This window comes from Lissotriton helveticus, chromosome 10, assembly GCF_964261635.1.
Source record: "Lissotriton helveticus chromosome 10, aLisHel1.1, whole genome shotgun sequence".
Taxonomy (NCBI): domain Eukaryota; kingdom Metazoa; phylum Chordata; class Amphibia; order Caudata; family Salamandridae; genus Lissotriton; species Lissotriton helveticus.
The window spans coordinates 69,717,435-69,730,962 of record NC_136071.1 but is presented as its reverse complement, the minus strand read 5'-3'; positions in this window follow the sequence as shown (position 1 = coordinate 69,730,962).

The following is a 13,528-nucleotide window of genomic DNA, read 5'->3' as shown; positions in this document are numbered from 1 at the left end:
TTGCCCACTCTGCCACCCCAGTTCAGACATGGCTATATGCAAATCAGTCTGACCCTGTGCCTCATGGGAACAGTCCAGCCCGAACTGCCAAGCCATGCCTTCCCTGGTTCGGAAACAAGCTTCCGGGGACCGGTTTCTGGCATTTCAGCCGTCTTCAGCCCGGCTTGCTTGAATCCAGTGGCAAAGTGAGCAAGGGACTCACGTCTGAGCATACCCTGCCACACTTATGGCGGCCAAAAGCGGTACAAAAGGGGGTGGTGATGGACGGAGCATCTGAATCAATCAAACACTCACACCCAGTCAAAAGATCTGGGTTTAATCCATCAACGTTCTTTTGCCCACTCTGCCACCCCAGTTCAGACATGGCTATATGCAAATCAGTCTGACCCTGTGCCTCATGGGAACAGTCCAGCCCGAACTGCCAAGCCATGCCTTCCCTGGACCGGAAACAAGCTTCCGGGGACCTGTTTCTGGCATTTCAGCCGTCTTCAGCCCGGCTTGCTTGAATCCAGTGGCAAAGTGAGCAAGGGACTCACGTCTGAGCATACCCTGCCACACTTATGGCGGCCAAAAGCGGTACAAAAGGGGGTGGTGATGGACGGAGCATCTGAATCAATCAAACACTCACACCCAGTCAAAAGATCTGGGTTTAATGCATCACCGTTCTTTTGCCCACTCTGCCACCCCAGTTCAGACATGGCTATATGCAAATCAGTCTGACCCTGTGCCTCATGGGAACAGTCCAGCCTGAACTGCCAAGCCATGCCTTCCCTGGACCGGAAACAAGCTTCTGGGGACCGGTTTCTGGCATTTCAGCCGTCTTCAGCCCGGCTTGCTTGAATCCAGTGGCAAAGTGAGCAAGGGACTCACGTCTGAGCATACCCTGCCACACTTATGGCGGCCAAAAGCGGTACAAAAGGGGGTGGTGATGGACGGAGCATCTGAATCAATCAAACACTCACACCCAGTCAAAAGATCTGGGTTTAATCCATCACCGTTCTTTTGCCCACTCTGCCACCCCAGTTCAGACATGGCTATATGCAAATCAGTCTGACCCTGTGCCTCATGGGAACAGTCCAGCCCGAACTGCCAAGCCATGCCTTCCCTGGACCGGAAACAAGCTTCCGGGGACCGGTTTCTGGCATTTCAGCCGTCTTCAGCCCGGCTTGCTTGAATCCAGTGGCAAAGTGAGCAAGGGACTCACGTCTGAGCATACCCTGCCACACTTATGGCGGCCAAAAGCGGTACAAAAGGGGGTGGTGATGGACGGAGCATCTGAATCAATCAAACACTCACACCCAGTCAAAAGATCTGGGTTTAATCCATCACCGTTTTTTTGCCCACTCTGCCACCCCAGTTCAGACATGGCTATATGCAAATCAGTCTGACCCTGTGCCTCATGGGAACAGTCCAGCCCGAACTGCCAAGCCATGCCTTCCCTGGACCGGAAACAGGCTTCCGGGGACCGGTTTCTGGCATTTCAGCCGTCTTCAGCCCGGCTTGCTTGAATCCAGTGGCAAAGTGAGCAAGGGACTCACGTCTGAGCATACCCTGCCACACTTATGGCGGCCAAAAGCGGTACAAAAGGGGGTGGTGATGGACGGAGCATCTGATTCAATCAAACACTCACACCCAGTCAAAAGATCTGGGTTTAATCCATCACCATTCTTTTGCCCACTCTGCCACCCCAGTTCAGACATGGCTATATGCAAATCAGTCTGACCCTGTGCTTCATGGGAACAGTCCAGCCCGAACTGCCAAGCCATGCCTTCCCTGGACCGGAAACAAGCTTCCGGGGACCGGTTTCTGGCATTTCAGCCGTCTTCATCATTCCTTTTGTTTTGCTTTGTTCGCCCTAAATGTGGCAGGGTATGCTCAGACGTGAGTCCCTTGTTCACTTGGCCACTGGATTCAAGATAGCCTGGCTGATGAGGATTATGAATCCAAAACCGGTCCCAGGATGCTTGTTTCCGGTCCAGGGAAGACATGGCTTGGCAGTTCGGGCTGCACTGTTCCCATGAGGCACAGGGTCAGACTGATTTGCATATAGCCATGTCTGAACTGGGGTGGCTGAGTGAACTAAAGAATGGTGATGGATTAAACCCAGATCAGTTGACTGGGGTGAGTGTTTGATTTGTTCAAACGCTCCGTCCATCATCCCCTTTTGTATCGCTTTGTTCGCCCTAAGTGTGGCAGGGTATGCTCAGACGTGAGTCCCTTGTTCACTTGGCCACTGGATTCAAGATAGCCTGGCTGATGAGGATTATGAATCCGAAACCGGTCCCAGGATGCTTGTTTCCGGTCCAGGGAAGACATGGCTTGGCAGTTCGGGCTGCACTGTTCCCATGAGGCACAGGGTCAGACTGATTTGCATATAGCCATGTCTGAACTGGGGTAGCTGAGTGAACTAAAGAATGGTGATGGATTAAACCCAGAACAGTTGACTGGGGGTGAGTGTTTGATTTGTTCAAACGCTCCGTCCATCATCCCCTTTTGTATAACATAAGGAATACGATAATGGGCCTGCACGGGACATATGACACCCTCCTTTAGGTCAGGACGGTAGCACCACAATGACAACACAAATCCGGTGAAAAGCAGAACAAAGCGCTCAGATTAGTATGCAATCTGTGTCTCTTATAGGGACCATGGCCAAATTGGAAGAAATCATTTGTAGTGAGCAAAGTATCCAATTACAGAGTATAGCCATGGCCCAGGACGTAGGATGTCAAATGAAGTGACAAGGATTCCAGTAAGAAATCTGAACTTTCCAAATTAGAAATGTCAACCATCCAGTTGAGCAGGTTAAAGGAAAAAACGTGCTCCTTGTATCCAGTTGTCAACAAAACCATGAAAGGACAACCTGTGTTTACTTTGAGGAAACTGAGATACAGAAGACGCTGTGCAGTTGCACAGGGATCATCTCCAGCTACTGGCCACAACTCTGATTTGTATACAAGCTGCATAACCAAGGATCAGTCTTGGTTATGGGCCACTAAGGGACCCATGAATAAGTTGAAATCCAGGGCAGTATGAGATGGGGTAGCCAGGCAGACGTCCAGGGCCCATTGAAAAGGACACAGATACAATGGAACACGAGGTGAAGTAATCATGGCATTAAAAGCATCTAAGGGCACTGTTCCAAAAAGGTGTTGCATTTGCTCACAGTACAGGTGCAGCGATCCCTGTCCAGGAAGGACCAGAAATGGGGTAGCCATTGCATGATAGCAGAAATAACACGAAGACCCGGGACAGACCAGCTATAGTGTGTCACTTGCCCTCCTACTTACTCACAGAGTAACAAGTGATTAGACACCCTAGAACACAACTCCCGACCTTCTCTGGAATAGCTGTTGCCAGACACACCCTTTCGCTCTCAAACTTGTACTAGTCCACAATAACATCTCACAGAGACTCGAGAAAAGTTTAAAATGTTTATTTTGACTATCGTGCTCTAGTATACAGGTTATGTGCCACAATAAGTAAGAAGATGCCTAACACAAATATGGTCAGCATAGTAAGTAATCCATAAATCATGAAAGGAACTGTTATTATATGAGACTGGGTAGCCTAATCCACCGCCCCTTCTACAGAAGCAAAGTGATGATATATCAGAAGATCTCTGGGTGTTGGCAGCAGACCCCATACCTTAGTATGCACAGATGAAAATTATACATCTCAGGTGCTGTTTCAATCTCTTCCCTGGAAAGATCCCTCTGCAAATGTGTGTCACCTACTCTGTGCATAGCTATATGACAAAGTATTTGTTCCCAAACAACAGCTGCATTGGTATGTTTTGTTTAGGTGCTAATGCCTGATCAGAACAAAATAACAAACGGCATTGTTGATTGACCTTGTCTACAGTCTGCAGACTTAATCCCAGAAAAGAACAGAATGTCAAAACAACAACAGGTTATGTGTGAAAGTACAATGTGACACAAAGCAAAATACATCTATATAGTAGTGTGCACAAAGCAGATGATAATGTGCAATGTGCTCATGCTAACATAAGGAATACGGTACAAAAGGGGGTGGTGATGGACGGAGCATCTGAATCAATCAAACACTCACACCCAGTCAAAAGATCTAGGTTTAATCCATCACCGTTCTTTTGCCCACTCTGCTACCCCAGTTCAGACATGGCTATATGCAAATCAGTCTGACCATGTGCCTCATGGGAACAGTCCAGCCCGAACTGCCAAGCCATGCCATCCCTGGACCGGAAACAAGCTTCCGGGGACCGGTTTCTGGCATTTCAGCCGTCTTCAGCCCGGCTTGCTTGAATCCAGTGGCAAAGTGAGCAAGGGACTCACGTCTGAGCATACCCTGCCACACTTATGGCGGCCAAAAGCGGTACAAAAAGGGGTGGTGATGGACGGAGCATCTGAATCAATCAAACACTCACAGCCAGTCAAAAGATCTGGGTTTAATCCATCACCGTTCTTTTGCCCACTCTGCCACCCCAGTTCAGACATGGCTATATGCAAATCAGTCTGACCCTGTGCCTCATGGGAACAGTCCAGCCCGAACTGCCAAGCCATGCCTTCCCTGGTTCGGAAACAAGCTTCCGGGGACCGGTTTCTGGCATTTCAGCCGTCTTCAGCCCGGCTTGCTTGAATCCAGTGGCAAAGTGAGCAAGGGACTCACGTCTGAGCATACCCTGCCACACTTATGGCGGCCAAAAGCGGTACAAAAAGGGGTGGTGATGGACGGAGCATTTGAATCAATCAAACACTCACACCCAGTCAAAAGATCTGGGTTTAATCCATCAACGTTCTTTTGCCCACTCTGCCACCCCAGTTCAGACATGGCTATATGCAAATCAGTCTGACCCTGTGCCTCATGGGAACAGTCCAGCCCGAACTGCCAAGCCATGCCTTCCCTGGACCGGAAACAAGCTTCCGGGGACCTGTTTCTGGCATTTCAGCCGTCTTCAGCCCGGCTTGCTTGAATCCAGTGTCAAAGTGAGCAAGGGACTCACGTCTGAGCATACCCTGCCACACTTATGGCGGCCAAAAGCGGTACAAAAGGGGGTGGTGATGGACGGAGCATCTGAATCAATCAAACACTCACACCCAGTCAAAAGATCTGGGTTTAATGCATCACCGTTCTTTTGCCCACTCTGCCACCCCAGTTCAGACATGGCTATATGCAAATCAGTCTGACCCTGTGCCTCATGGGAACAGTCCAGCCTGAACTGCCAAGCCATGCCTTCCCTGGACCGGAAACAAGCTTCTGGGGACCGGTTTCTGGCATTTCAGCCGTCTTCAGCCCGGCTTGCTTGAATCCAGTGGCAAAGTGAGCAAGGGACTCACGTCTGAGCATACCCTGCCACACTTATGGCGGCCAAAAGCGGTACAAAAGGGGGTGGTGATGGACGGAGCATCTGAATCAATCAAACACTCACACCCAGTCAAAAGATCTGGGTTTAATCCATCACCGTTCTTTTGCCCACTCTGCCACCCCAGTTCAGACATGGCTATATGCAAATCAGTCTGACCCTGTGCCTCATGGGAACAGTCCAGCCCGAACTGCCAAGCCATGCCTTCCCTGGACCGGAAACAAGCTTCCGGGGACCGGTTTCTGGCATTTCAGCCGTCTTCAGCCCGGCTTGCTTGAATCCAGTGGCAAAGTGAGCAAGGGACTCACGTCTGAGCATACCCTGCCACACTTATGGAGGCCAAAAGCGGTACAAAAGGGGGTGGTGATGGACGGAGCATCTGAATCAATCAAACACTCACACCCAGTCAAAAGATCTGGGTTTAATCCATCACCGTTCTTTTGCCCACTCTGCCACCCCAGTTCAGACATGGCTATATGCAAATCAGTCTGACCCTGTGCCTCATGGGAACAGTCCAGCCCGAACTGCCAAGCCATGCCTTCCCTGGACCGGAAACAAGCTTCCGGGGACCGGTTTCTGGCATTTCAGCCGTCTTCAGCCCGGCTTGCTTGAATCCAGTGGCAAAGTGAGCAAGGGACTCACGTCTGAGCATACCCTGCCACACTTATGGCGGCCAAAAGCGGTACAAAAGGGGGTGGTGATGGACGGAGCATCTGAATCAATCAAACACTCACACCCAGTCAAAAGATCTGGGTTTAATCCATCACCGTTCTTTTGCCCACTCTGCCACCCCAGTTCAGACATGGCTATATGCAAATCAGTCTGACCCTGTGCCTCATGGGAACAGTCCAGCCCGAACTGCCAAGCCATGCCTTCCCTGGACCGGAAACAAGCTTCCGGGGACCGGTTTCTGGCATTTCAGCCGTCTTCATCATTCCTTTTGTTTTGCTTTGTTCGCCCTAAATGTGGCAGGGTATGCTCAGACGTGAGTCCCTTGTTCACTTGGCCACTGGATTCAAGATAGCCTGGCTGATGAGGATTATGAATCCAAAACCGGTCCCAGGATGCTTGTTTCCGGTCCAGGGAAGACATGGCTTGGCAGTTCGGGCTGCACTGTTCCCATGAGGCACAGGGTCAGACTGATTTGCATATAGCCATGTCTGAACTGGGGTGGCTGAGTGAACTAAAGAATGGTGATGGATTAAACCCAGATCAGTTGACTGGGGTGAGTGTTTGATTTGTTCAAACGCTCCGTCCATCATCCCCTTTTGTATCGCTTTGTTCGCCCTAAGTGTGGCAGGGTATGCTCAGACGTGAGTCCCTTGTTCACTTGGCCACTGGATTCAAGATAGCCTGGCTGATGAGGATTATGAATCCGAAACCGGTCCCAGGATGCTTGTTTCCGGTCCAGGGAAGACATGGCTTGGCAGTTCGGGCTGCACTGTTCCCATGAGGCACAGGGTCAGACTGATTTGCATATAGCCATGTCTGAACTGGGGTAGCTGAGTGAACTAAAGAATGGTGATGGATTAAACCCAGAACAGTTGACTGGGGGTGAGTGTTTGATTTGTTCAAACGCTCCGTCCATCATCCCCTTTTGTATAACATAAGGAATACGATAATGGGCCTGCACGGGACATATGACACCCTCCTTTAGGTCAGGACGGTAGCACCACAATGACAACACAAATCCGGTGAAAAGCAGAACAAAGCGCTCAGATTAGTATGCAATCTGTGTCTCTTATAGGGACCATGGCCAAATTGGAAGAAATCATTTGTAGTGAGCAAAGTATCCAATTACAGAGTATAGCCATGGCCCAGGACGTAGGATGTCAAATGAAGTGACAAGGATTCCAGTAAGAAATCTGAACTTTCCAAATTAGAAATGTCAACCATCCAGTTGAGCAGGTTAAAGGAAAAAACGTGCTCCTTGTATCCAGTTGTCAACAAAACCATGAAAGGACAACCTGTGTTTACTTTGAGGAAACTGAGATACAGAAGACGCTGTGCAGTTGCACAGGGATCATCTCCAGCTACTGGCCACAACTCTGATTTGTATACAAGCTGCATACCCAAGGATCAGTCTTGGTTATGGGCCACTAAGGGACCCATGAATAAGTTGAAATCCAGGGCAGTATGAGATGGGGTAGCCAGGCAGACGTCCAGGGCCCATTGAAAAGGACACAGATACAATGGAACACGAGGTGAAGTAATCATGGCATTCAAAGCATCTAAGGGCACTGTTCCAAAAAGGTGTTGCATTTGCTCACAGTACAGGTGCAGCGATCCCTGTCCAGGAAGGACCAGAAATGGGGTAGCCATTGCATGATAGCAGAAATAACACGAAGATGCCACAAATAAATTCCTTGAAGTAGCCGCCCTCTCCGGCTGCACTCGCCACCTGTCTCAGGCATTTGAACCACTTGTTTTTAAAGTCTCTGCTTGTCTGGTTTACTTTTGGCAAGTCACTCTCCAAGACAGCATTTTGGCAGTCCATCCCCCGCTGCTCCCTCCCTCCTCCCTTGGTAGGTAAAATACATTGCCATTTACAATGCAATAGCTCTGTTAAAAAAAATTTGAGACCTATTGCATTTCCAAAGCTTATTTTAAATCCAAGTGTGATGGAAACAATAATTTTAATAGGACCAGAACAAATCAATTACTTAGTGGTGCGCAAATGACAAAAATTTGCTGAAATCCACCCAATTCCACACATTTTCATTTGTGCGCTATATAGTTCTTGCAGTAAAATGTCTGTACCAATAAGTGTCTGTTTCAGTGGAGAATGTGCTGTCTATAAAAGGGAGGGATGTGGCGCAGCGGCCAGAGTGGCTGTCAAGCGCGGGGTTCACATTTCGATCCCTGGCATCATCGGCTGCCCTGCTCGGCACCATGTGACTCTGGGCAGCAGCTCACTTAATCTCCCCGAGGGCCCCCAGCACATTGAGACCCTTAAGGGTGATTAGTTTGCTCTGTACAAGTACCTGCTTGATTGATTGATAAAGGACAGTGGGCTACTACATCATGCTGTGATAATATATTTGTGTCAGTGTAATCCTTACCACACATCCGGCAACAGACCAAGTCCTTACTGCTCTCTGTTTCTGCAATTGGACTTTGTGTGACGCTTGTATTTTTCACAATTCGTATGAGTTTAGTGATGTAACATTGATGGCAGCAGAAGTTGAGATGTCTCTCTCCCCCTCCTCTCCTTTAGTGATGAGCATCAGAGGGAGTATTTTGCCCATGTGCTTCAAACCTGTTTCCTTTAGGCTGAACATATATTGCTGCTCTTTCTAAGCACTAAAAGTTCCTTATATAATACAGGGTAAGTTCACAGTAGGTTTTATTTCTCTCAAAACGCGCTTTCCGCACTCGGCCTTCGTCAGTAATGAAACGGAGAGCAAAACAGCCACAATACATTTAAACCATCTCCGTTTCATTACTGACGAAGGCCGAGTGCCGAAAGCGCGTTTTGAGAGAAATAAAACCTACTGTGAACTTACCCTGAGAGTGCTGCTTCCTATTCCCGGTGGATTACGGGGGAAAGGGGTTTTTGGAGCTGATATATATATATATATATATATATATAGACAATACACCTCAGCCCAGAAATGTGGAGCAGTCCCTGCCTGGGAACATCGCTGGTCGGAGCTACAATGAGAGGTACAGCGAGCCGACCAAACGGAGCCACAGCCAGCATGAGGAAAAACATTGCATGCTGGGGGACGTAGTCCTAATTCACGGACAACCAGTGACTCCGTGCCTTGTATTCCGGGCATCCAGGCCTACTTCAGGTAAATGGAGGCACTAATAAAGACTATCAAGGAACTGCTTACACCAGTGGCAACTTTTTTACTGAAGGAGCATTTGAGAAAGGATAACTCCGAAACGCGTCATGCTTGATGTAAAATAAATGGAAAGGTGGAACCCCTTCTTACCTCGTGTGCCGCCTCTTAATCTGCTTCGCAAGTTGGGGATTAGTCGTGGAAATCTATGTGCGTGTGTGGCAACACGTAAAGGAAGGCACCTCCCACAAGTGCTCCAGGAGTCGTTATGGATTTGTGCAGACTCCCGGACCGCCTCACACGTCAGTGGCATCAGATGAAACGCTGCCAAATGGCGGGTCATACTTGATGATGAGGAGCCGCTACTTCACCGGCCTCTCCGTCCCTGAAGCGACTGAATGTACGGGGCTGGGAGAGAGGGGAGATAGACAATACACCTCAGCCCAGAAATGTGGAGCAGTCCCTGCCTGGGAACATCGCTGGTCGGAGCTACAATGAGAGGTACAGCGAGCCGACCAAACGGAGCCACAGCCAGCATGAGGAAAAACATTGCATGCTGGGGGACGTAGTCCTAATTCACGGACAACCAGTGACTCCGTGCCTTGTATTCCGGGCATCCAGGCCTACTTCAGGTAAATGGAGGCACTAATAAAGACTATCAAGGAACTGCTTACACCAGTGGCAACTTTTTTACTGAAGGAGCATTTGAGAAAGGATAACTCCGAAACGCGTCATGCTTGATGTAAAATAAATGGAAAGGTGGAACCCCTTCTTACCTCGTGTGCCGCCTCTTAATCTGCTTCGCAAGTTGGGGATTAGTCGTGGAAATATATATATATATATATATATATATATTACCTACCTAGTTATAGTTAGGACCTAGTTTCCATGGGAAATCCGCAACATTCTATTGAGAATAACTTTGGCGCCGGTGGACAAATATTTGCGAATTTCTCAAAGAAGATGGCTCGGTCCGCTGCGCTCCTTCCCTGAAAGTTTTGGGGGGATTCGTCTAGTGGGGGCTGAGATAAAAGGGAAGACAAAACGTGTTTTTCCCATTTTATTTTCCATAGGACGTTTAGACACGGCTACAGCTCGAACGACTGAATGGATTTATAAGAAATTTGGTAGAAAGGTAGAGTCCGCGTCGCAGATCACGCTTTTTTTTAAATGGTGTAAATCCGTTCTGTAGTTGCTGAGAAAATTAAAGTTGAAATCAATTATACATCTGTAAGCGCGCACGGGTGCGCGCACTTATGCTGCTGTGCACGAGTGGAATTGTGATTTGCTGTTTAACGTCTGTCAACATTCGATTCGGAGGAAATCAGGAAGTGTTGACCGCTATTTTGTTAGTGTGAGTGAATATATTGTACAGAACAAAGGGTTTGAACATGGGAAGGGGAGAAGGTAGAGATTGTCTGGCCGGGTAGGTTTTCTCAGGGGGTGCAGTATGGACCCTGAATGCGAAAAGAATTTTTTTTTTTGTGAAAAAAGTTGCGGGGTGCGCGCACTCGGTCGCGCACCCCTATTTACAAGACTGTGAAAAACTATAGTGGAGAGAATGGAAGGGAGCAGGGTGGAGACTGTTTGATTTCGTAGGTTTCTTCAGGGGTTTATTAAGGATGCCGAAAGTCTAAAAGTAGCTTTTTTTTTGCAAAAAAGTTGCGGGCTGCGCGCACCCGGTCGCGCACGGCGAACAAAAAACATTAAAAAAGATGAAGATAAATTACAAGTTTGAGTGTTTAGATCTAAGGTGGCTCTTAAAAGAGCCCTTGTGTTAATTGAGTTTTTTCTGCACTTATAAGTAAGTTCCGATGCAGAGTCTCATGTTACAGAGGAAAATTCTATTTCCTTCATCCATGAAATGAACACCATCTCTCCGATAGATGCCTTCCATGTTGAAACGCAAGTTGTTGTTGTATATAGAACCCATGCTATATTCTCTGAGGAAAGCAGAAACAGATTTATTTACATGTTTCCTTGCTTTCTCAATCTGTGGACAACGTTGATTGGACCAATTCCATTTTTGTCTTTGGCATATATTGGAATACACCAAGACAGTTCGAGGAAAAAGTGTCATCAATTGACGAAAGGTGTCCTTTAGAAGCATTTCCAAACCTACCCCTGTTAACTATCTTCATGTCTCCTCTCCCTTTCTACCTTTAAATTTTGTTTTCAAACCAGGTTTCCTTTCCATCACACACGATTCTTTTTCGGTTTTCCACATTCAACGCCTAGACACTTTACCCTTTTTAGTCACTTATGCGGCTGTGCGCGAGCGGAATTGTGATTTGCTATTTAATGTCTGTCAACATTCGATTCAGAGGAAATCAGGAAGTGCTGACCGCCATTTTGTTAGAAAAGACCCGGCACATAATCTACATGTATTTGGGTAACATATATACTAAATAAGATTGTGTAGCAGTGCATATCATAAATATTGCATCTAGTATCCTGGCAATGTGTGGGAGATTAGACTGTAAATGAAGATTGATTTTTAAAAAATCTGGGTGAAAAATTTGGTAATTGGATGTGTTTATTAAAGAAATATTAAACTTAGTTAGGCTTTAGGATATATAATGGAGAGAAAATTAGGGAATGTATCTGTTAGGCTTGATATTTGGCACAATGGGTGTATGTTGTCTAATAAATATGTCTGTAATATGTTAACTAAAATTCAGTTGTTTATTTTTTTTAAGAGTGTTTGGTGCTGAAAAGCAACAACCTGAAGTCAACGTGACAGAGTTTACAACGATCAAATTCTTTTTTACAGGTGAGTTGAAATTTTTTTAATGACAATTTATTTTTGTGCAGATTACAATAATAAGCAAGATTTTTTAGAATATTTGCACTGCTTCTCTTTTGCAGGAGGATTTTATCTTCTATTTTAAACATGTCTGTACCTGCTTGCACTACATATGTATTTTAAGATGGGTTTCCACTGTTTGTTGGTACTATCTTTTTATGGGCCGGGTCCATGTGTTATTTTCTGTGCAGTTCTGGTTCATCTATTCTTTGACTGTAAGAGTTTGCTCTTTACGTGGATTCATTCTTGCTAAGTCATTATTATCTCTCTAACTCATGCTGTATCATTTGTGTACAGTCGTTTTTCTTGATTTATAGAGGTGTATTATGATATGGCTGTTGGCGTGATGGGCATTTCTGGTGCATTTCTGTGACTGTACTATCTATTTGCACCCTATTATATGCATTTGCACAGGTCTATTATGATGTGGTCAGTCGGAGGCCGTGGAGGGAATTACGGTGGGGCAGGGAGGCGGGGAGGGGGAGGTGCAGTATGGAGAGATACAAAATCTGGCATATGGATAATTGCAGGTAAGTATACAATTTAATTAATAAAACAAATTTTGTAGCGTGCACAGCATCGCATTTTGCGATGCAGTGCGCACTACAAAATTCGTTTCAATAATTAAATTATGTATTCACCTGTAATTATCCATATGCCAGTTTTTAGGTCCCTCCACCCTACACCTCCCCCTCCCCGTCTCCCTGCCCCACCGTAACTCCCTCCACGGCCCGCGGCTGGATGTGGTTCCTTATGGTTATGATGAAATGTTGTACATTCAATGAAATTTACATGTTGAGTATGCTGTTTAAAGGTAAAAGCAACTGTCTCTGTGGGAAGTAGCAATCTGTTTAGTGAATGTTTTAATTGGTATATTGTGAGTCCCCCCTTCAGTTTGCATACAGTTTGAATCATAGTTTGTAGTGGTGAACTCAGAAAACAGATCCCTAAAAATAAATCAGAAAGTGTATAAATAGTTCTACAGCACACAAATCCTAAAAAATTTCACAGTAAGATGTGTTTTTACAGCACAATTTCAATTAAAAAATTAAAAGGGATAGTGTTAATGTCTAGGATCATAGTGTCAGTTTCTTTCTAAAATAAAGAGGAAGGTGCTATCTTAATCTATGTAGTTAATGTCTTAAAAAGTATGAAAATGTATGTAGTTTAAAGATTAGTAAAGGTAATTTTTGGTTATCTATTCATGAACAAGATATAATTTAGTCTTTATATTTTCTTAAAAGGACACAGAAGACAGAAAAAGAGTACTAAAATGGAACATTATTCCGAAAATATAAATGTACATTTTGAAATTGCAAATGAACTTATAGAAGATTTATTAGAAGGAATATTTGAAGAGGAAAATGGCACAGAAAATGTGGACTTTATGGACCGCACTTTTGATAGTGCATACTTAGAAATGGTGGAAGGGGAAGAAGAAGAGAATTTGGAAGAAGAAAATAATAATAATGAAGTACGTGATGAAATGATGCTACAAGTGCTTTTAGAATACGAATTATTAAATGAATAAAATTATTTTTGTTTAAAAAACTATTCTTGAAGACATTATTGTTGTACTATTCGTCGGTGTTC